Here is a 22,393-nt window from a genome sequence, read left to right on the forward strand (position 1 = left end):
CTCTAAGGTAAACTAAAAAAGACAAACAAAATAGAATGAGTAAAGTCGATCAAAGCAGTGAAGTAGATAAAAAGAATGAATAGTACGAAAGCAGTAAAGTGGTGGAAATTAATGAAATGGATGAAACGATTGCAATGGGTGAAAGTAACAAAATCGTTGAAAGGAATAAAGTGAAGAAAGATGAATACAGAAGATGGATGAGTGCACAGACAGATGGCATGGAATGTATGAGTGCATGGTATAAATGGAAAATACAGAATAGATGATTCAAGTACATGAGACAGGTGTACTGTATGGGACAGATGGGGAGCACAGAATAGACCGAGTGCGTGCGAAAAACGATAATGTAAGAAGAATAAATGTAGTGAGTGGAGCGGATGAAGTCGGTGGCATGGATGAAGCGCGTAGAGCGGATGAGCACGTTGAGCGGATGAGTGCATTGAGCCGATGAGTGCGTTGAGTGGATGAGTGCGCAGAGCGGATGAGTGTGTAGAGCAGATGAATGTATAGAGCGGATGAGTATGTAGAGCGGATGAGTGCTTAGAGCGGATGAGTGGTTAGAGCGGATGGATGCGTAGAGCGGATGGGTGCGTAGAACGGATGGGTGCGTAGAGCAGATGAATGTGCAGAATGAATGAGTGCATAGAGCGTATGAGGGCATGGACCGGATGATAGTGCGGAGTAGATAAAAGCGTGGTGCGAAGGTAGGTTGTAGTGCGGATGTAGGGTATACATGGATAATAGAGTAGAGTGGATGTAGGATGTTGAGCAGATATAGGGTGTGAGCGGATGAAGGGCATGATGGTATTGAGCAGATGTAGGGTGTTGAACAGAGCTAGGGTGTTCAGCAGATGCTGGGTGCGGTGGTGTTGAGCGAATGTAGGGTATGCTGCAGGTGCGGAGCTGGTGTAGAGTGCGGAGTGGATGTAGAGTGCAGAGCGGGTATATAGTGCAAAGCGTGTGACGAGTGCGGAGCAGTTGAGGAGTGTGGAGCGGGTGAGGAGTGCGGAGCGGGTGAGGAGTGCGGAGCGGGTTTCGAGTGCGGAGCAAACGCATGATGTGTGTAGATGGAACGGGTGAAGTGGTTGGAGGAAATGGGTGAAGTGGTTGGAAGAAACAGGTTCAGTAAAGATAGGATGGATCTGGAAGAACGGGCGATGTATATGGGCGTGACGGATAAAGTATGATAAAGGAACAGGTGAAGTATTTGAACAAAATGGGTCGAATTTATTGAATAGAACGATTGAAGTATGTGGATGGAACGGGTGAAATCGATGGATCAAATGAAAATGTGGTTGGAATGGAGGAAGTATGAGGTTAGCTCGGGTGAAGTATGTGAGTGGAACGGATGAACTGGGTGGAACAGACGAACTGGGTGGAACAGATGAACTGGGCGGAACGGATGAACTGGGCGGATCGGATGAACTTGGTTGAACAGATGACCTGGGTAGAATGAGTGAACAGGGTGGAACCGGTGAAATATGTGGAAGGAAAGAGTGTAGTATGTAGATGGAAAAGATGAAGCATGTGGATGGAACGAGTGAAGTATGTGAATGGAACAGGTGAAGTAAATGGATGGAACGGGTGAACTATGTGGATGGAATGGGTGAAGTATGTGGATGGAACGGGTAAAGTATCTGGATGGAACGGGTAAAGCTTGTGGACGGAACGGGTGAAGTATTGTAGACGGAACGGTTGAAGTATTGTAGATTGAACGGGTAAAGTATGTGGATGGAACAAGTGATATATGTGGATAGAACAGATGAAGTATGTGGATGGAACAGGTGAAGTATGTGGATAGAGCGAGTGAAACATGTGGATGAACGGGTGAAATATGTCGATGGAACAGTCTGAGTACATGGAACCTGATGTACCTGGATCTATTGGAATGGGCGCAATCTCAACCACCTAAGGTAAACCACCATATCACACCCCACGCTTACTCTCTTCTTTACACCACCACTCAAATAGAACACAGCGATACTATGACACCATTCGGTATAACTGTTCTCATACCATCACTTGTCCCATACCGCCCATCACCCTAACTAAACACTGCTGGTTACACACCCTCCAGCCTGGGCATTCTCCTCAGGCCTAACGCAACCAGAATCGGTCTGGATAACAACCGGCCAGTACAAACACTTACGCCAGATCTCTCAACCACCACTCCTACCGCTATGAAGCAGCTATCACTTGAATACCACACCAGCTACACACATATACGGTGCTCACACACACCTTTTGACTCTCTCTATTCTCTCTACTGACTTGAACTTCGGTTCCCAGGGGCGTTCAACCTACCAGCGCCTTGAGACCATACCAATGGTACATAAGGCGCTATATAAATGCAAAGTAACATAACATAAAATAACATATAGGATTCATGCCCTCTGAATAATATTGTTGAGACAGAGTTTCCATTAGTGCCAAATCCGACGACCATATGATGTAATATACCATCTGCAGCACAATATTTTACAGTGATTGATTTGAAGAAAAAAAAACACCTCCATTCTCCTGCATGATGACTTGCAATATTTCACCGCAATTACTTATTGCAGAATCAGATCACCAAATAGTTGCCTTCCACAGAGTACTGTGAGTCCCCCAGTGTCTTCAATCGAGTGCTGCAAATAGACCTGGGATATGTTCAATCTGACAGCATAGTCATCAGGTATGTTGATGACTTATTATTAGTTTGCAGAACAATCCAGGAGGAGTGCAGGAAAGACTCAGTGAAATTATTATCAGTGTTGGATGAAAAAGGGAACAAGGTGGAGAAGGAGAAATTAGGATATTGTCAGAAAGTGGTACTGTACATAGGCCAGATAATATTAAAAAAGGGGAGGAAAGTGACACCTGAAAGAGCAAAGGCAATCAGCATAACAGCCAGACCAAATTCTGTAAAGGATTAGCAACAGTTTTTGGGACTCTGCAATTATTGCAGGGCATGGGTCTTTGACTACAGCAAAAGACACTCTGCATAAGACCTGGATGCATTGCCTTCCCCAGGCTCTTTTTGACGGACATAATCAGCCAGGTGGAAGGAAAGTAAGCACGACTCCACTTAAGTGGCGTCAATTAGTATCGTTGGATGCCTCAAGCCTCCTGTCCAATGATCCGGAGGTTGAGAGTGAAGAAGTAGTCCGAAGACCCCAGATGTGGGCGATGACCAGAGCCAATCAGCAACAGGAGCAGCAGCAGCAAGACTAACAACAACACCATTTTTCCTTTTATTTACAAGAACATTTTTCCAACATTCTTCAAAGACACTTAAACACAGAGTGTGGCCTTTCCAAGTTCAAGCAAAAAATCAGCTGTTTCCCATAGCAATCCTGTTATTTGTGGTCTTTTCTTTTTTCTTGTACACTTATCCCTTTTTAGGAGCTTGGAAAATTTGCTTTTCGGTTCTGCTGTCTAACTTGAAAACTTATACCGTCCTAGAAAGACATTTCCTCTCACTTTTAACAAGGTTTTTCTTGTGAATACTCATTCTTTTAACAAATAAGGGAGACATTCCTTCTGCCAGGAAAATCTGGTTCTTAAATGGCTTTAGATATTCTCTCTTATCACCTGAAAGAGTGTACACACATAGATATCTGCAAAGGCAGGCACACTAGCAATTCTGATTATAGCAACCTTATTTTCATGTTCTTGTTTGTATTTCATAATTTGCATTGCATTTAAAGAGCTTGTTACTAACATTACAAATAGGCCACCATTCAGTGAAAATATCACAGGTACAAAAACTGAAAGCATGAAAAATATGATAATACCTGAAACAAGCACACTTATTAAAAGATTAAGAAGAAGTGCTCCACATGACAGCAGCCACTTGAGCAAGTATTTTGACAATTTCCTCCACCTTATCAATAATATGTGATACAAGCATATGAGCGGAGTGGGGTGAGAGATTTCTGATGAGAGCTGCTTTGTTGGCTTCCTCATCCTGCAATAAAAAAATAAAAAATATGTCATGAGTGCCTCTAGAGTATTCATAGCAACAGAAGTACCTACAAACAATAAAACTGTTGCAAACAATAAATACAACTATAAAAGGGTGTAATGTAATAAGGGAATCATTGAGAGCAATGATGTTAATGACCCTCCAAAAAAGGTATGTCCTCCATCTAATAACAGCCATGGGGAGAGTTTCCGCTTAAATTGGGCCATCTTGCTGCACTTACACCCAGAAAACGATGATGAGAATTGGACCCTTAAAGAGGCCATAACAGCCTTACATGAACTGCACACTAAGATGGTGTCAGAGGCGAAGGACATTGAAGATGATGATAGGCTTGATTATCTGTTCTCATAGGTACCCAACTGGTTGGCAAACACTTTCAAAATATTAGTTGTCCTACTGGCACTGGTCCTCACAGCAATCTGTGTCCTGAAAATAGCAGTGAACCAATGTAAAAAGACGGGCAAGAAGGCTTTGGCAATGGCCATAATAAGGAATGTGGATACTCAACTACATGAGTATACACAAACAGATTAACTACCCAGAATATACCACATTGACCAAACATTGGGTGGATTGTGAATCTGATGGGATTGCTGCTTCATGACTTGTGGTCCTGAAGACTATGGGGCACAAGGAGGCAGCTTGCGGGGGTGAGCAAAATATGGATACCCAAAGAAGTCAGAAATATGTGGGTGGCCCATGATTGGATCAGAGGGGGGAGGGCAAATGGGGCAGATGAATACACAGATATTACCAACCTCCCCTACTCATATGAGAATGCATATACCAATTCCAACTGCTGCCACTCGCCAGTACTGTCTAGGTGAGAAATTATACCTGCTGAGAAAACCCTCCCACCCCAAGAGACAAGGGGAGAAAGATGAAACCAACTAAGACCATAGAGTTGTCATTATGAATAGACTAGATGGTGTAACAAATAGGGTGGCAGGTAGTTGTTACTATATGTATAGAGAGAGATAGAGAGTAACTAGATGATTATACATATACACATAAAGTACACATAGTAGACACAAGTACATATAGACATGAAGAACACATAGACATGAAGAATATTCACACATAGACATGAAGAACATATGCACACAGACTTGAATGATATGTGCACATAGACACCAAGAACATACACACGTGTATATGCAGCTGCTAAAAGCATTAACATGTACAAGATGCAAGCCATAACATGATGAAGAATGAACCAAAGCACAGCCATTTTCCCATACACAGAATCTGCAGCAAGTTTCAGAAGTAGCAAGGACTCAGAGTGCTGAATTTACAAACACGTGTGTATTTGAGAAATTAGTGCAGAGCTCCAGCAGTAGCTCACAAGCTAGAGCCAAGGTCAGAAACTAGGAAGGGAGTAGTTGATGAATGGAATGCAGGCACAAGATAACAATTCCCAGGACGGGTTTGGTTGACTACTTAGTTAATCAATTTTAATAAGAGCACAAATAAACCATTGGTGTCCAGGTACACAACGAGAGCAGTAAGCCAAAAGACCTAAGAGAGAGTAGTTGACTAGCGCCATGAGTGGCCACAAAGAACACAACACCAAACACGTGACCCTAATACGTGCCCCAGATATGGAAAACCCTAGCCATTCATTTTGTGCCAAACATTGATAGGTCATTTGCAGAACCCCCTCAGCATACACATAGACACCAGATGGCCCACGGTTAATTTCAAAGGATAGGGAAGGTCTCATTTCATCAGGATGATTACGAGTATTCTTTAATTGGAAATATGGCAGACTACAGAGTTCTCTTCCCCACTATGTGTTGCTCATTTATGGACATCTCGTCAAAGGTGCTGAAGGTTGGTAGGTCGGATGCCAACCAATGAAATGTTACCTTGCCACACTGCCTATCCTAGAAATTATTAACCAATTAGCTGTCCTTATAATGATGAAATAGAAATAGTGGTTGTAGTAGGATGGGTCATGTGGAGCCATCAGATTGGTATCCACTAATTGAGTTACTAACACCTATGTGTCATATACTTAGTCTGAACCATTAACCAACCCCATTTCCCTGTAGTTTTTGTAAAATGGTAATTGTAATGTGATGTAATTTCTGCCCTAATTCTGTAACAAAGCTTGCTTGTTATTCTTATGAATATGAGAGCTATAAGAGGCAATTCTTGTACGCTGTCCCTGCTGTGATTCGTTGTTTGAATAAAGCTGGGTTTTGATGTGCACTTGAGTCCTCCATCATTGAGCATTTTTCCTGACTGATTGTGTGATCCTCCTAGGAAGAAGAGGGTCAAAAAGTTTGGAGACGCTGATGAGGTGGTTTCTAAGGTGAGTTTTACTTTGTGAAATATGTTAAGAAAAATGAGCTCCTTCCACATTTTGGGTATCAGTCACAACTTGCTGCATCTTGCTACTGCGGGGGACTTGCTTTAAAGGAATGGTTTGGTCAGAAATGTTATTGTCCTCATGGTTCGGCCATGTGTTTTTAATAGTAATGCGATCGATCGTACAAACATTTCCTATGCACCTTACCCAAGTTTTCGTCTCTTGAACACAAGCCAAATCAGGCAGCAGGACGCGGCCATCTTGTGATAATCTTATCCCTTGCCGCATCGCCCTGGGTGACCTGCGTTTGCGGCACTAAATCATAGCCCCCGCTCCTGAGCCTGACATCACCAAATCATTGATATTCTGACATCACCAAATCATTGATATTCTCTGCCTCTCTCCGTGACGTTACTGGGCAGCGTAGCCAAATGCGCCCAGTCGTCACCTACGCGACTAGACGCGGAACCCGGAAAACAACACACATCGTCTCACTGCACAGCGCGTCACTATTAGGAATATGAATCTGTACTTTAAAAGGAAACAACAGACTGTACAATTGGTAAAGTACATTTATTTAACATTAAATGTTTCGATAACATTCGGCGTCTGACATAATCAATCGAAACAGAACTTTATTTCTTTGCTCTCATTCCGCAAATCTGCATATGTTTATTGTTAGTGGCGCGCTGTTCCTTTTGGGTGCACAGGGTGTTCCTTTTGTCTAATTGAATCACTTTGGTCGCACAGTGAATTGCAAAGCTGGTGCATGAACTCGGCACTAGACCACCATAAAGGTTGTTATGTTGCTCCTGATCGCTGGGACCGCATACATGCAACATGGACCTTCTCTGTCATCCCAAAAGACAGTTAAGTAGATCCAGTGATCGACATGTAGCTGCAGCTGGCAGTTGAAGAACCCATCGGTCGGGGTCTGGAATAGATGACAATCGCAGAATGGCACGATGTACCTGTTTGCAAAAGATAAAACTAGAAATGTGTCTCAGTAGCTGATCTTTATTACAGTTAATCATTTTCTTTATTAGCGCAGTGGTGACACAATGTGAAATGAGAGAATACAATGTGGAATACCATAGTACCGCGCTATTTGCTTCCGAGGATAGTGCAATGGAGTATGTTGAGCTCTAAACGTAATGAGTAAACTGGGGCAAGAATACGAGGTGCACAAACTATGTAATTATTTATTAATGTAGAATCAGGGAGAAACGAGCAGTGGTCTACATGCGTCTCGATGCTGGCCTGCCCGTGTGCCCAGTAGATAGACCAGCATACAATGGTTGTACTAGCACTTCATTGCAATATGTAACACAGAACAAACAGGTACAATGTGACCCGGCAATAACGGTCAGCTATTCGTATTTAGACTAGTTCTGGTATAAAATCGTCTAAAGAGAAACTTACATTATATTCAGCATTTCCATTCTCTTTTTAAAATGCAGACCGTTATGCAGACTCCTCCGTTCGAGTCAACGATTTTTCATAAACTGACTTTATATGTAACTAGGTGGAGTTTCGGAATGGACAACCTTATCATATCATACGTTATTACACCCCCCCCTTCAATTCAATCCCTTTTGAAATGGTCCCTGCCTCTCAAGGTCAAAAAACAATAGAACCTTATTCTGGGCGCGGGACGCATGGGCCTCCACAGCTCCCAAGCAAAAATTCAAAGCTGTCGACCTTCACTCACAGTGAACATACATTCTTACTTTGCAACATCCTTTGTCAACGCATCCTTGATAACATGAATTTCGAAGCACGGCCACAGGAAATTGGGGGCTGTCACTGCTCATTGTTCATGGCGCTGCTGACCTGTAGGTGAAATTTGCCAATGAGAGAATGCCCCCTGTTACCAAATTATAGTCGGTGTAACACAAAAACGGAGTCAAAATGTGTCTAGTAATAGGGCCACCTCTGCTTATCTCATGGCCTCTTACCCCATGGCACAGTCATGCGTGCCTGGAATGATTTGTGGCCTAGGTATAATACATTTTCTAAGACGAGCAGATATTCAGCTTTTTGCTGGAACTTTATGTCAAGGCAAATGCCAAAACCCAAAGATTCTAACACACTGTTATCCATTGGTCATTAACACGAAAAATGAATGTCCCACAGTAGCTCGACTAAACTGTGAAATGTGAAAGCAATCGTAATAATTGTAAAAAAAATGTATAAAATGACTAAGAGGATAGATTTCAAAAGACAAATCGCATACTTTATTTGTACAGTTTATAAAAACAATTTTATGCAAAAATAAAAACAAATGGGAATCATTTATACGTTTTGAACAATTTAACGAGCTCTTCTTTGGGTGGACATGGCACGTTGCAATGTTTGGTGCCAATGTATGTGTGCTCTGAACAGATTTGTGCGCAATTCCATGAGTATGCATCTCGATGAGATTAACAATAAGATCTTTCACAAAATCGAATTCCATTACCTCATATACTGGTTTGACAAGCCTTTTTTTGCTTCTTTTCGTAAAGGCCATATTGTAGCGAAGCATCCCTAAGTTTCCTGCAGTCCTAGATTTTTCCCTGCCTACATTCTCGTTATGCGCTAATACCGCTAGTAAAGTCCTCACTTTCATCCCTTGGATGCCGAAATGCAATCTCTTTGGCCTGTACTTTAGGCACATAGTGTGGAACACCTCCAAATCTCCAGTGTGACAGAATTCTGTGAGTCCCTTCAGATCTCTTGATAGAGTTTTAGCAGACACAATCTTCTCAAGGGCTTTGTGTGGAGGTGAACATGGGATCAACCACTTCTTCTTCCGTGCCTGCTCTGGGGACAAAGGGCCATATTCACATTGGTGGAAATGTTAGTTTTCCGTCCAGTGGTGAACGTTGGAACAGTGGTGCAAAAGAGAGCACCATTTTTCCAGTAGAATTTCCACAGACCCATCACATGTTTTGGAGCTCCACCAAAGATGGTTGCTGAAAGACTGGGACCATTGTGAAATACTTTCCACACCTTTTTTTTTCCCTGCAGCCGAGATTTTTCTATTTATTGATTTGGCAACATGCCATACATCAAATTGATGTTTAATATTTGGATACTGCTCTCTCATTGTCTTGACTATTGAAACATGTCTGTCCGTGGCTATGAGGTCGATTTGCATTCCCATCGATTGTAGATCGTCCATTGATTTTATAAAAGCAAGTTTCTCCATGGCCACTGATGATTTACATTGGGACACCTGCACGACCACCAACCTCACAATTTTCTTGCTTTCTATGTCCTGAAGATGGTAGGTGCAGTACTTAGCAGAAAATCCGGGGCTGTCACACTGTCCATCGCTGGCTAGCCTGAACCGTCTGTCGGAGAATGTACTTTGAATAGCCAATTGTTCAATTTTCCAAGCTTCACTAATGGCAGGGAATAGATATTCACGTTGGTATTTGTAGTATTGCGTGTTAGAAATGAAATGTAGTCCCACAACCTGAAAGAAACTGGACAACTTCATGAAACTAGAGCCACTGAAAAGTAAAGCTGATGGACACATTAGATTGCCAGCTGGCAGTTTCCCCAGCGTCGGTTGAGCGGACCATGAACATGTTTTATGTGACTTTTCACAGGTGGCATGTATTTTGAGGTTACTGCCTTTTGTTAGACGAGTCACGCTCACCAACGGCTTCCCACATACTTCCCCTCGCACTGAATGCACACAGTTCAGCATCTTTATAAGCTCCATCAACCTGCTGTCGAATACTATGTATTTGGCCTCTTTTATTAGACTGTCATCGGGCAACACTGTTGTTTCGGACGGAACCGTTGTGGACATATCAGCCAAACTGAACATTCTATAGTCGATATCTTTGTCTGTTTCATCGGTCAATAGTGTTGATGCTTCAGCCTCTGCCATTTCAACATCTGTTACTTGACCACGGATAGGAGAAAACATCAATATGGACTGTTTTTTGGGGGGCATTTTTTTGGCGGGTGTCGATTGTGTCAAGTGCTCATCTAGTAATGTTAAACTATCATCTATAAATTCAATTTCACCTTCCTCTGGCAGAGCTGGCAACTTTGCTAGAATCGCCGGTCATATTAAATTCATTTTCTGGCCATTGGACATAGGCATCTCGAGTGTGAACACGACGCGCCTCAATTAATAGTTCCTCCATGGTGAAAACAGTTTGGCAAGCAGCATCTGTCATTTGTATCGCTGTCTGTGTCTGCATAGTCCATACTCCATGGGCAACTACAGGACAGATGGGAAAAGGGATGTTCATTGTAAATCCTACAAACAGTGTTGTATAATTTACATTAAAGAAAATACATATAATGAAGGCCTCAGCCCAAAACAATTGCCATCAATATAAAGTGTTTATAACTAACCTTATTTGTATTTCTTTTCTTTGAAACCTTCTTTACTCTAACATCAACATCAGCAAGCTGGCGCACCGACTCAGATCCACGTGCCTCCAGTTCAAAATACAAATCTTGTATACATCCCTACAAAAAATAGTATCCATACAAAAAAAGTCATTTGCATTACACATACAATTAGACCGACTTTCTTTCATTAGATGGTGCTGTCAGTACGCGTACCACTGGCTCTTGATCAACTGTAAGGTCTGGTTCCGGAACAACTACAAGGAATAAGGTAATTGTAGAGGACGCCTCAGAATTTCCCTGAAATGTAGTACTTGCATTAGTAAGGACGGAAATATTGAAACTGGACACACAATTTGGAAAGACGACAAATGTACATATCAATATCAAACCACGAAAAAAAATTCGTAAAGCAATGATACGTTGCGAAAATATGATCACGTTATCTAGAATTCCATGCTTAAAACCAGTCTGGAACAGAATAGCTAGGTAAGATTACCTGATACGCGCTGGAAGTGGTTGATGACTCCAGGCAAGACATGGATGTTGAATCGTGTTGCTTCATATTCAGTGGATAGTCATGGAGTTGTAAAGGGAAAGTATTCTTCGATTTAGAAATTCCAACATTAAAAAGTGTCATGTAAGGAGACTGAATATGAGAAAATTATGCTTATGTAAATGCATAATATAGCATGGTTATCTGTCCCCATAAATCAATTTTATATGTGGGTTCTAAAAAACAAGGACTGATGTTTAGCAAAATAGTCAATATTTAAACAGCTATTCAATCACATAAATATCGGAAGTATTATAAGTGACATTTACACCGAAAATCTTGGCGTAAAGCTACATCCGGAAGCGTGTCTCACCTGTGGCGGCAAGCAAACGGATATAGTCGGAATAGCGTTTGGTAGCAATTTTGGAGTTCTCAGTTGATTCCTCTTTGTGTAGATGGATGTGTCGTACATATCCGGGTTGAAGTGCAGGCTGCAGATGCGGTATCGATGACCCCTCTTGTCCTCCAAGACCTGTTTGATTCTACTTTCAAGCTCTTTCGGTGGATATCCGCAATGTCTGACCCATTCTCTTATTCCATCAACAGTCTTAGGGAATACATGCATTGTAATGCCTTCGGATTTGTCATGGGTCTTGGAAGGGCAACCGAAAATATAACATGCAGGCATTGTTGTAAATTCTGCAAAATAAAGGTCAACATTATTCGAAATTTATTTTGCATAAAAATGTGAGAAAGAAGGAATTGGACCATACATTGTTCATTGCACGCTTTCTTTTGGGCACCACAGCAAAATCAGTGCAGCGTGGGCGGCTGTATTATAGGATAACTTTCACAAAAAACTCATTGATGTGTTGAAAATCAGAACATGTTACTCGCCCCTCGAATGTTCTATCGTGCACGAAAAGAAAACATGCTTAAACTATAGACACGCAATGCGAAGGATGCAATACCATGCCAATTGACTTTGATGAAAATTGATAATTTGAGTACGTTACTTTGAAATAGATATACAATTTACAAATGAAGGAGATATGATTAGGATACATGCACTTACCTTGAACAACAAACAGTTAGATTCAGCAAGCAGAGTAATTCGTGGCAGGAGAACAGGGAGATGTTCACACGTAGCATACTGACAAGTTCACTCCAAGCGGTCACAGAGTAGCACATTCACGAGTTGACTTGCAGTGCTCGACCTTGGCGGGGCGGTAAATCCCCATTCCCCATTTTACCCTTCCCCATTCCCATTTTTGCCCCATAGGGTATAATGGGAGTGGGGAAGGCGTTAATTACGCCACCGTTAAATACGGTGGCGTAATTAACAACAAGGTCCCGTAGCGCCATGGATTTCTCCGCCCAGAAAAACCAGGCGGGAAACGCTCCATGGCGCTACGGGAACTCGTAGTAGGGCGGACGGGTCCGCCGCGAATAACGCTGGCGTAAACCCACTCCGCCAGGGTCGTAATGAGGCCCAGGGTCTGAGGAGGCCATGTGAACTATGGCCCCTGGGCGTAAGATACCTTTTGAAGTGTACATGTTGTTTGGCACCTTGGCCGTTCGCGCCCCTGACAGCACCCCATTGCAGCGCACATCCACTGGTGCGGAATGCCTTTGATAGTGGGGGGTGGGATGGATGGGCCGGGAGGCATGCAGACTAGGCACCGGAACACTGCTGAATGGAGACACACTTATGTGGATTGCGGGGGTACGGTCTGCTTCAGGGGAGCCTGCCTGGAGACACAGGGTCTGAGGAGGCCAATTGACCAATGCCCCCTGGGCGTAAGATACCTTTTGAAGTGTACATGTTGTTTGGCACCTTGGCCGTTCGCGCCCCTGACAGCACCCCATTGCAGCGCACATCCACTGGTGCGAACTGCCTTTGATAGTGGGGGGTGGGATGGATGGGCCGGGAGGCGTGCAGACAAAGCACCGGGACACTGCGGAATGAAGACACACTTGATTCACTTAAAAAATTAAACAACCATTGATAAAAAATATGTTGTGTTTTATTTGCTTTCTTATTTTGATGACACAAACATACTAAACATTGTGAAGGTCTGGTTGCAGCTCAGCGAGGGAAAATCCCCTGTACTGACCGCTGTCACTGCGGGAAGTTTGTCTAATGGCACCAACGACACAGGCGGGTATTACTCGTCGAACGCGGTGTCCAAGCCTACCATGAAGCCACCATGTGTAAGAACAATAGGCCACCAGCCGGTACCACCCGTGAAAGAGAAAGATACAAACTGTTTTTAAATGACCAAGATAAGTGTATTAAACCTTAGTTTTCAATGACAAATCTCTTATCCGATGCCATTATTGCCAGGACAAATGCTAACTAGACACTGCACAATATTGAACGACTTTTATGCAACTTTTACTAGAGAATTGCAAGACTAAACTGATATGACAATGATATATTGAAGTTATGAGAATATAGGGGACAAAATGAAATAGTAGTGGCCTAACTGACATCACAACCAGACTATACTTACTCGTTACTTGGATTACGAGGCCAAACTGTTGCGCTAAATTCTTACATAAGCACCATCAAAATCCTCAACACGGACTGTGTGAGGCAGACTGCCGTGAAGTCTGGCAGCTCCGTAACGCATTGCGGCTGTGGATCGCGTTGCGATATGTAGGACAAGCATCCAGAGTTTTCTCGGCAGCAGCAGTTCTCCTCCTCGGTTGGCATTAACGCGCACCGATTGCAGGTACACCAGGTGGAAACACCGTCCATGTGACTAGGCCCAGGCTCTTCATCTGTTGAAACGTCCACCCAACTGTTGTCCGAATCCCCATCGTTTACGCAGCTTTCTCTCTCCAGTAATTCCTCCTCAGAATACTCGGGCTCGTACAGGTAAGGCATTATTGTAGCCATTGTGTGGTAAACAAACGAAAATAATTTATAGCGGTGTTACTGATATCTGTTCACACGGGCTACAAGCAACGAAGGTAGCTGACCAGAGCACAGAAACGAGTCACAAAATACTCAAAGAAATACAGTGTGAGGAATGGAATAGAAAATCTGCTGTTTTGTGTTGTGAAACGGTCTGTTTATACTTATCTAGGAAAGAGGCTTCCTGCCGTTTCCATGGCGACACGTCATTAGCTGAGGCGCAGAGAATGTTGACACGAGACGTGCTTTGGCGTTCTGAAATGGGCGGTACGCGTTTAGGGATGTCAGGCTCAGGGGCGAGGGCTATGATTTAGTGGCGCAAACGCAAGTCACCCAGGACGATGCGGCAAGGAATACGATTATTACAAGATGGCCGCGCCCTGCTGCTTGATTTGGGTTGTGTTCAAGAGACGAAAACTCGGGTAAGGTGCATAGGAAATGTTTGTACGATCAATCGCATTAATATTAAAAACACTTGGCCGAACCATAGGGACAATAAAATCTCTGACCGAACCATTCCTTTAACAATCACTCTTTTAGTTGTTTAGACACTTGAGAGGGAGCGTGTATAGAGCTCATACACATCTATAGAGCATAATTTCCCTAAGGGAGGATGGATTTAATTCCTGACAGACATGGTCATCCATTGCATATCTAAGATGCTAGTAGTGTTTATTGAAGTGCTTTCTGGTACCTGAAGAATTTATAAAAGAACAACTGCCTGAAAAGTACTGAGTTTCAGCTTTTTTTGCTCTATTATTATTATTATTATTATTATTATTATTATTATTATTATTATTATTATTATTATTATTCTATAGCACCCGTAGGGTCAGGGTCAGCCAACGTTGGTGGATACTTCCGATCTAGCCCACATTCCAACCTGCCTGATGGCTAGCTCTACAGCTCGCCATATTCCCCCGACCCCTATTTTAATTTTATGAACCCAACCCCCCTCCCCAATCCCACTTACCTGATTGTGGCAGCAGCTCCCCTGGCTCTTACTCTTCCTTTTCTGGGGCAAACTCCAGAACAGTTATTCAGGTACCACCAAGCCAGGATGCCAAGTTTGTCCCATTTAAGTGTAAACTGTGTAAAAGGTAAAAGACGGAAATAGTATTGACATTTTAAATGGTTTGTTTTTCCATGCTGAATTTAGTATAGTTTTTAGACAATGAGGGACACATCACAGCGTTGATCAGGTATTTAAATTGAAGAGGTTTTCTTTGCCATATTCATAATTATTCCAACAACACAAAAAGATACACAGAAATAACACACTTCAGTTTGGGTGAGTTTTCTGACATGTTCCACAAGTGGCAGAATTGTCCACTCTATCACCAGAAACAATCCAAGATGTTTGCCTCTTGAATGAGTGTTAGGTCAGCAGTAGATTGCAGCAGTGGTTTGGGAGCACTGATTTTTCAGAGCACTTCAAGCACTGGGACCCAGATTATATTCTGATGTGTCCCCCATGTTGAGCAAAGGCGACCTATGCACTGGGTCAAATGAAAAGAAAGTGAGCCAGCTAAGGATCATCTACATATTGTTAGGTGATGTATCAGGAGCAAGTAGAAGGATCCTGCTTTTGCTCCATCAACATTTTGACAGGTAGACATGTCCCCTGTTTCTGGACTTAATCCTGCCCCCTTTTGATATGCTTTGATATAAACTTAATATAAATTTGAAATAAAAAAGATATAAAAGTGGGATGTTTTAAATACTATTTGCGATTATTTGTTATAAGTGAAAATACATTTTATATAAAATTCTATATGAACATGAGAGCAGGTGTTGATGTTGCCCGGCCAAGCTTTGCGGGCGAAGTGAGCTCTGAAGACAGTGGGCCTCATTACAACTTCCCTGGTCCTGACTGCGGTGATTCCGCGGCAGCGGTAACAAAGTTTCTGCGTCCGCAAGGTTGTGGAAAGACCGGCCGATTACATGCTGTTGGTCGCGCACACCACACGGACGCGGAAACGGTGTAACCGCCGTCACGGAAAAACCCACGGAAATGGACATAGCGGCGCCACAAGTAGCGTAAAACCCGTTTCCGCCACCGTCGCCATGGACACAGAACCAGAAATACCCTGATCGCCAAAACAAGAAACAGAGAGGAGGCCATCATACAAAGCACAATCCATTGCCATCCAGAGTCAGCACAAGCAAAATCAACACTGTGAGAAGTCAAAAGGGACCACCCGCATGTCCTCCAGGATTCCAGCCCAGAGGCAGCGCAAACAGCGCTTTAGCGAGGCGGAGCTAACTGTTCTGGTCGAGCACATAGTGGAGCATGCTGAGATGCTGTTCAGTGCCGATCAACGGCGTGCTACACAGCAGCGGAGGAAGGAAGTGTGGGCATAAGCAGCACGCAAGTGCACCGCTGTGGGCGCGACTGTGAGGAGTGTAAAGGACTGCCACAAGCGGTGGGACGACCTCAGGCTGAGGGTGCAGAACCTGATCTCCACACACCGCCAACTCAGCAGTGGAACAGGTGGAGGACCCCCTTCCCCACTGAGGCTGCAAACATGGGAGGAGCGCTGCAGCAGTGTCCTCCACCTTGAGGGCATCCATGGGATCAGGGATGCTGAGGCAGGAGTGAGTCCACCTGCAGATTCTGGTAAGTGCGCACATTTGAATGCCATATGAGTATATGTAGAGTCCAGGAGTGGCCCAATGGACCCATTTACAACCCCTCCCCCCAAGAAGTGCATGACTGGGCCAAAGGACCCATTAACAACCCCCCCCCCCAGGCAGTGCATGACAGGGCCAAAGGACCCATTAACAACCTCCCCCCCAGGCAGTGCATGACTGGGCCAAAGGACCCATCATGAACCAGATGGTGACCCATATCACTACAATGCATTACCGGCAACAAGCAGATGCATGTAAATGCTACTATTTAATGATCAACCTGTATGATGCATGTGATGCACCCATCAGGCACCACCACATAACTAAATGCATGCCCTCTGTGTCCCCACAGCCGTATCGAGTGACAGTGATACTGCACAACAGCCCATGCACTCAGCTCCTGCACATGTGCAAGCCAGCGCCCCTGCCCAGGAGGATGCTGCCAGCAGTTCGACATCCCTGCCCCCAGTAGCAACTTCAAAACATGTGCCGGCCACCATCACCAACATCTCTACCATCTCCACGCTGCCTGATGCAACACAGGTGCCACGGGCACCCATCATGCCAATGCAACCCACCACAGAGAGCATCTGCACTGCAGAGGAGGCAGAATGTAGTGACAACAGTGCCAAGGGCAGTGCAGTCTGATACAGGGCCACAGGGGGAGGTGCCCACCGTGGATGACTTGGAATTGTTCCATCAGCTAGAGTTCAGCCCCACATTACTCCACAGACCTATGAGGTCACCTACCCCCTCAATGGCAGAGCTAAATTCCTGCATGCAGCGGATGGAGGAGCAGCAGGCTACCCTCTCCCAGCTGGTGGAGAGGCAGCTCCAGGAATCTAGGCTGCAAAGGGAGTGCTACAGCACATCTGTACATTGCTTCTGAAGGTCCATTGGACGCTTTGCAAGCACTATAGTCACCCTGGCACGCCATGTGCGGGAGGGCAATGATAACACCTCGAGGATAATTGAGTCCATGTTTATTGGCCAACAGGCAATGCTTGCACATATACCACCTGTTCCAGATTATGTGCCATCCAATACCACCACCCCATCCAGCTCCACCACTGCCAGTCCAAGGAGGCGCTCGAGTCGGCTAACAGGGCTCTCGGGCAAGGATGCACAAGCACATAAGCACACACGGAAATAATGGCATGTGTGTCGGGCACTGCAGGACACATGTGGACTAGAGGGTGTGAGGGGGTGGGTACGTTTGGGAGGTGGGGGAGGACCATTAGGGGGTTTGAGTATTGGGGCCTGGTTGGGGGTGGGTACGTTTGGGAGGTGGGGGTGGACCATTAGGGGGTTTGAGTATTGGGGCCTGGTTGGGGGTGGGTACATTTGGGAGGTGGTGGTGGACCATTAGGGGGTTTGAGTATTGGGGCCTGGTTGTGGGTGGGTACATTTGGTTGGTGGGTGGGCACGGGTGTACAGCTTCCCTAACCATTGCACCTCATTCCCTGTTGTTAATTCATCAATATATCAACATTTCAAAAAAACATACATGAGTGGACAACCATCATTTCATTTCCAGTACAACAATTCATTTATTGGCATCACCATATCCATGCAATGCTGTGAATGTGCTGTCTCTCAAAAGTAAATGTGAATCAGTGCATCCCGTGCTCGTTGTCCATCTAGTGGACCCCCAGGAGGTTGTTGTGCCATCCCATCCCCATCCCCATCCCCATCCCCATCTGCGTCTCCATCCCCATCTTCATCATCTACGTCTGGGGGCATTGGAATGTTCCTGCGCAGGCACAGATTGTGCAGCATGGCACAATAGAGCGTGATTTTACCCGTCTTCACTGGGCTGTACTGCAGTGATCCACCAGGTCTGCTCAAACAGCGGAACCGGGCCTTCAGTAGTCCAAATGTCCTCTCAATAATGCCACGTGTATGGACATGTGCCCTGTTGTATGCCTCTTCATGCCTGTTCCTTGGCCTCCGTACGGGCGTCATCAGCCATGGCGTGAGTGCATATCCAGCATCGCCTACATGGGTTGTAGATGGAGGGGACATGTCAGTGTTTGTGGTATCATGTCTTCATCAGATGCAGTGCAATTTTGTGTCATTGTTCATTCATGCATATGTGGCATAAAGTGGTTTGACCGGTGGGTGGTTCTGTTCTTTGGCCATCGTAGAGGACGTTAGAAACTGGATATTGACCAACGCATTTGTGTGCATGTGTACTCTGCCCTGTGGGTGACATTGGCTTGTGAGTATGGCATTGTGTAGTGATGTGCACACATGGCAGAGTCAGTCCACCGTGTTGATGTAGTCGATGCAGGACTGTTAGGGAGAATTCTCTGTTTAGGCTGAATTTCCTAACCTAGTGAGTTCCCCAGCAGCTTTGCTGGATTTCTGGAGTTTGTTTTTTCCATCCTGCCAATAGTGAGACTCTTTTTCTCCCACTCTTGGACATGTATGTGTGTAATTCCTTTGAATGTCAATGTGTTCTATGGGCTATGGGGTCTTTTACTCCATAGGGTCTCATATGTTTTTCTATGTGTGTTACACCGCACCCTACGTGCCGTAACACTGGGGCGTCCTAGCAGACCTCCATCATAGACTCCATACCCGGGGACTGACTACTGTCTCCCCGGGCATGTAAAGTCACCATTGGCTTTACTAGACCTAAATTTACTAACAGAACTAGTACAAACCATCCTATTGTGGACGTACTAGTAGGGGTAATTCGATTACTCCTGGGTCTGTTATTCGAGGAGGCACTGTCCCGTCCCCCCTCGTTGAGTTTTGGCTGGTGGCAGTGGAAACTACTTGTTATGTTCGACCCCGAATATAACCCTATGGGATTCTTCCCATTGTTAGAGATTGATACTTTTTCTTGTTAGTCTCTAACATACCACCGGTCTACTTATCTTAAATAAGTCTATCGGATGGTATTTTCTGCCAGAACCCGGTTTTTAAAATGGCGTCTGTGTTCGTCTCTGTGACTCCTAAACCAAAGGTCGAGCCCTTTGTTCCACTTTTGGCGGGCTTCTGTACAGAAACCCTGCAAAGTGGTGCCATTCTGTCTGGATTACCACAGGGGTGTGGGAGGGGGTTTAGGCACCCTGGACCGAGTTGCCTTGCCAACTCCGGTCGCACTCTGGTGTGATTGGCCCAAGTGGTGAGCCTCCCCGCTCACCACTTAGCGTGTGTTGATTGACAGCTAGGCTGAATGAATGGGGGTTTTCTGCATAAAAGCAGGGCATTTGGGACTGGATCTTCAGAAGTCGCCACAGGACCTAAGAATCCGACGAGGGTAAAGCTGAGCCGACCTGCAACGACGACACCTCCAGTGGAGCCCTGCTGAACCGACTCACCACTTCCTGACGACAGAGGAGATCTCCCTGCCGGAGAGTCTCTTCCCCTGACTGGTGGGAACAACCAGTCCCTTTTGCTTTTTCTTCGCCTCAGGACGCAGTGGTCGAATTGCCCGTGCAGAGCACCTCGGCAACCGGATAGCCACTACCCCTGTACCGTGACCAAAAGGTGGTGCCTTGTGACGGAGCACTCCGCGGCTGGTCTCTTCCCTGGTGGTGCAACGGTCTTCAACTTTCCTTCGACAACGAGACCCTCTCTTCTCTTTGCAAAGACCGGACATGCACCCACCACCAGGAACAACTGCCCCCGCCGGAGCTGCCTCTCCACAATCAAGGTACTGTGTCCGCCTTGCTTCCCTTGTTGCCGGATAGAGTGAGGTGTCTTAATCCTCCCCTCTCCATAGGGTCGCCTCCAAGCTTTCTCTAGCGTGTTGTTCTGAACTGGTCCAATCTGCCGATAACAATTTGCTACAAAGACTCGAACGCATTTCCACTAAGATACTTTTTGGGACATATCGCCTCGCCTCTCTCCGAGTGGGCCTGGCCTCTGAACTTTATGATCTACCATGGTTTTTGTCTTCTTGCCTTGCATTTGTCCGTTAAGTATTGGAACCGTGTTGATTTCGTAACCTGCTTATTTTTCTCTCCCGTCCTAACGAATACTAGAGTGCCATCTAGGTTGAGGCATACACCTCTGTCTGCAAATAAGTCATGCTGGTAAAACCTAGACTTGTCAAACTATTGTTAGGGGGATTGATCTTTTTCTTCGTAGAGTAATTGTAATTGAAGGATTTGCCGTAATAGTGCCAGAGTGTTTTCTATAGATGTGTCGTTATAAATAAATACCTTTATATCTTTACGCTGAAGCCTTGTTGCGTGTTTGCTTGTCTTGCTGTGAAGAATTGCCCTATGTTGTATACTCCACATACTGTCTAACTCTTCTTGAGGGAAGTCTGACTGCTCAGCCACAGCTACCAAGTGAATCTGTGTGGTACAGACTGCTACCAAGTGGGTTTACTGCCAAACACCTGTAGTCCTAAATCTTTTGCAGTGGTCCCAGAGGGAACTGCACATGTAGAGGCATCAGGTGCATTGGGAGGGCAGTGTTGCATATTGTGGGTGGGTGTTTGCAGTGGCTCCTGGTGTATGTGCCAGCGGCAGTTCAGGCTGTGTGTGTCATGTGGCAGGGTGTGTACGGGGACACTGTGGCAACCTGTCATGTGTTGCTTTGTGATGTTTAGGTTCTGCTTTATATTCAGTTGATGGGCGGGGGGGTGATGCAGGTGCAGTCACAGCGGCACACTCACATTGCTCAATGCCCTGGACACACACACACCACTTCCACAGGGCCGGTGCATTGGCAGCTGTACTCACCCAATAGCCATGTGCTTTGTCCAGCATAGCGCTCCATGTACCGTGGCAATGTGGAATTCCGCAGTACCATTGAGTCATGGGTTGAGCCCGGGAAACGTGCGCAGCAATGTGTTATCACTTGCGTGGCATCACATACCATCTGTACATTCAGTGAGTGGTACTGTTCACTAGTGCGGAACACCATCTCGATTGCACGTGGTACTGTCAGCTCAATGTGGGTGCAGTCGACTGCACCTATGCAATTTGGCATGCCTGCTATGTCATGGAAGGCCAACTTGGTGGCAATCACCTGGGGGAGGGTACGGGGAAGGGCTATCTGTTCCGACACATGGCGCAACAGGGCATCCAGTACCTGTACCAGGATTTTGGAGAAACAGGCCGTGCAGCTCACCAACTGTGTGTTGATTTGATAGGTGCCGGTGCCAAGAAAATGCAGAACAGACACAACCTTCAGGAGGGGGGGTGGCGGTGGGGGTGTCTATGTGGCTGCTGATGTCATCCTCTATCATGGCGGTGATGTACAGGACTGTTGGACGGTCCAGCCGGGGTTCTGTTTTGTGTTGGGCTGGGTGTGGCCCTTTTGTAGGTTCCCAGTGGCCTGCTGGGTCCAGCTGGGCTGATTTGGTGCACCTGTGCCCTGATTCAGGTCAGCAGGCACTGTTTAACGTCATGTTCACGGTGGCGGCGGTACCGCCACCGTGATCACGGTTTTAACGCCATTTTTCAGGGCGTGTTTCCATGTCCGCGCTAGTTGTGATGCTCGCAGTGTTTAGTATTGCCGGTAACGGAGGGGTTTCCGTGCAGGCAGAGTTTACGGGAGCCTAAACTCTGCGGTGGCAGCTGAGGGTGGTGCTATTTCCGGGTCCGCAGGTCATGATTGGGTGGACGCGGAAACGGAGCCGGTATGGTTATATCGGCGGCGTTTAGTCCGGACCAATGTACTTGTAATGAGGCCCAGTTACTCTGAATTTAGGGTTTTGCAGAGTGGCGC

At 45.4% G+C, this 22,393-nt stretch overlaps 1 long non-coding RNA gene across 1 annotated transcript in view; it reads right to left on the reverse strand.

Annotated features, from left to right (window-relative positions):
• Positions 1-3,281: 3,281 nt before the first annotated feature.
• The window catches only part of LOC138515617 (uncharacterized), a 622,954-nt gene continuing 603,842 nt past the window's right edge, over positions 3,282-22,393 (reverse strand). Inside the window, exons 5-6 of the long non-coding RNA XR_011282109.1 lie at positions 15,036-15,151; positions 3,282-3,952 (exon numbers count right to left, since the gene is read on the reverse strand). This is a non-coding gene — a long non-coding RNA (uncharacterized lncRNA). The remainder of the gene's footprint in view (positions 3,953-15,035; positions 15,152-22,393) is intronic.

The sequence above is a fragment of the Ambystoma mexicanum genome, chromosome 6q (genome assembly GCF_040938575.1).
Source record: "Ambystoma mexicanum isolate Mex_15411 chromosome 6q, UKY_AmexF1_1, whole genome shotgun sequence".
Classification (NCBI taxonomy): domain Eukaryota; kingdom Metazoa; phylum Chordata; class Amphibia; order Caudata; family Ambystomatidae; genus Ambystoma; species Ambystoma mexicanum.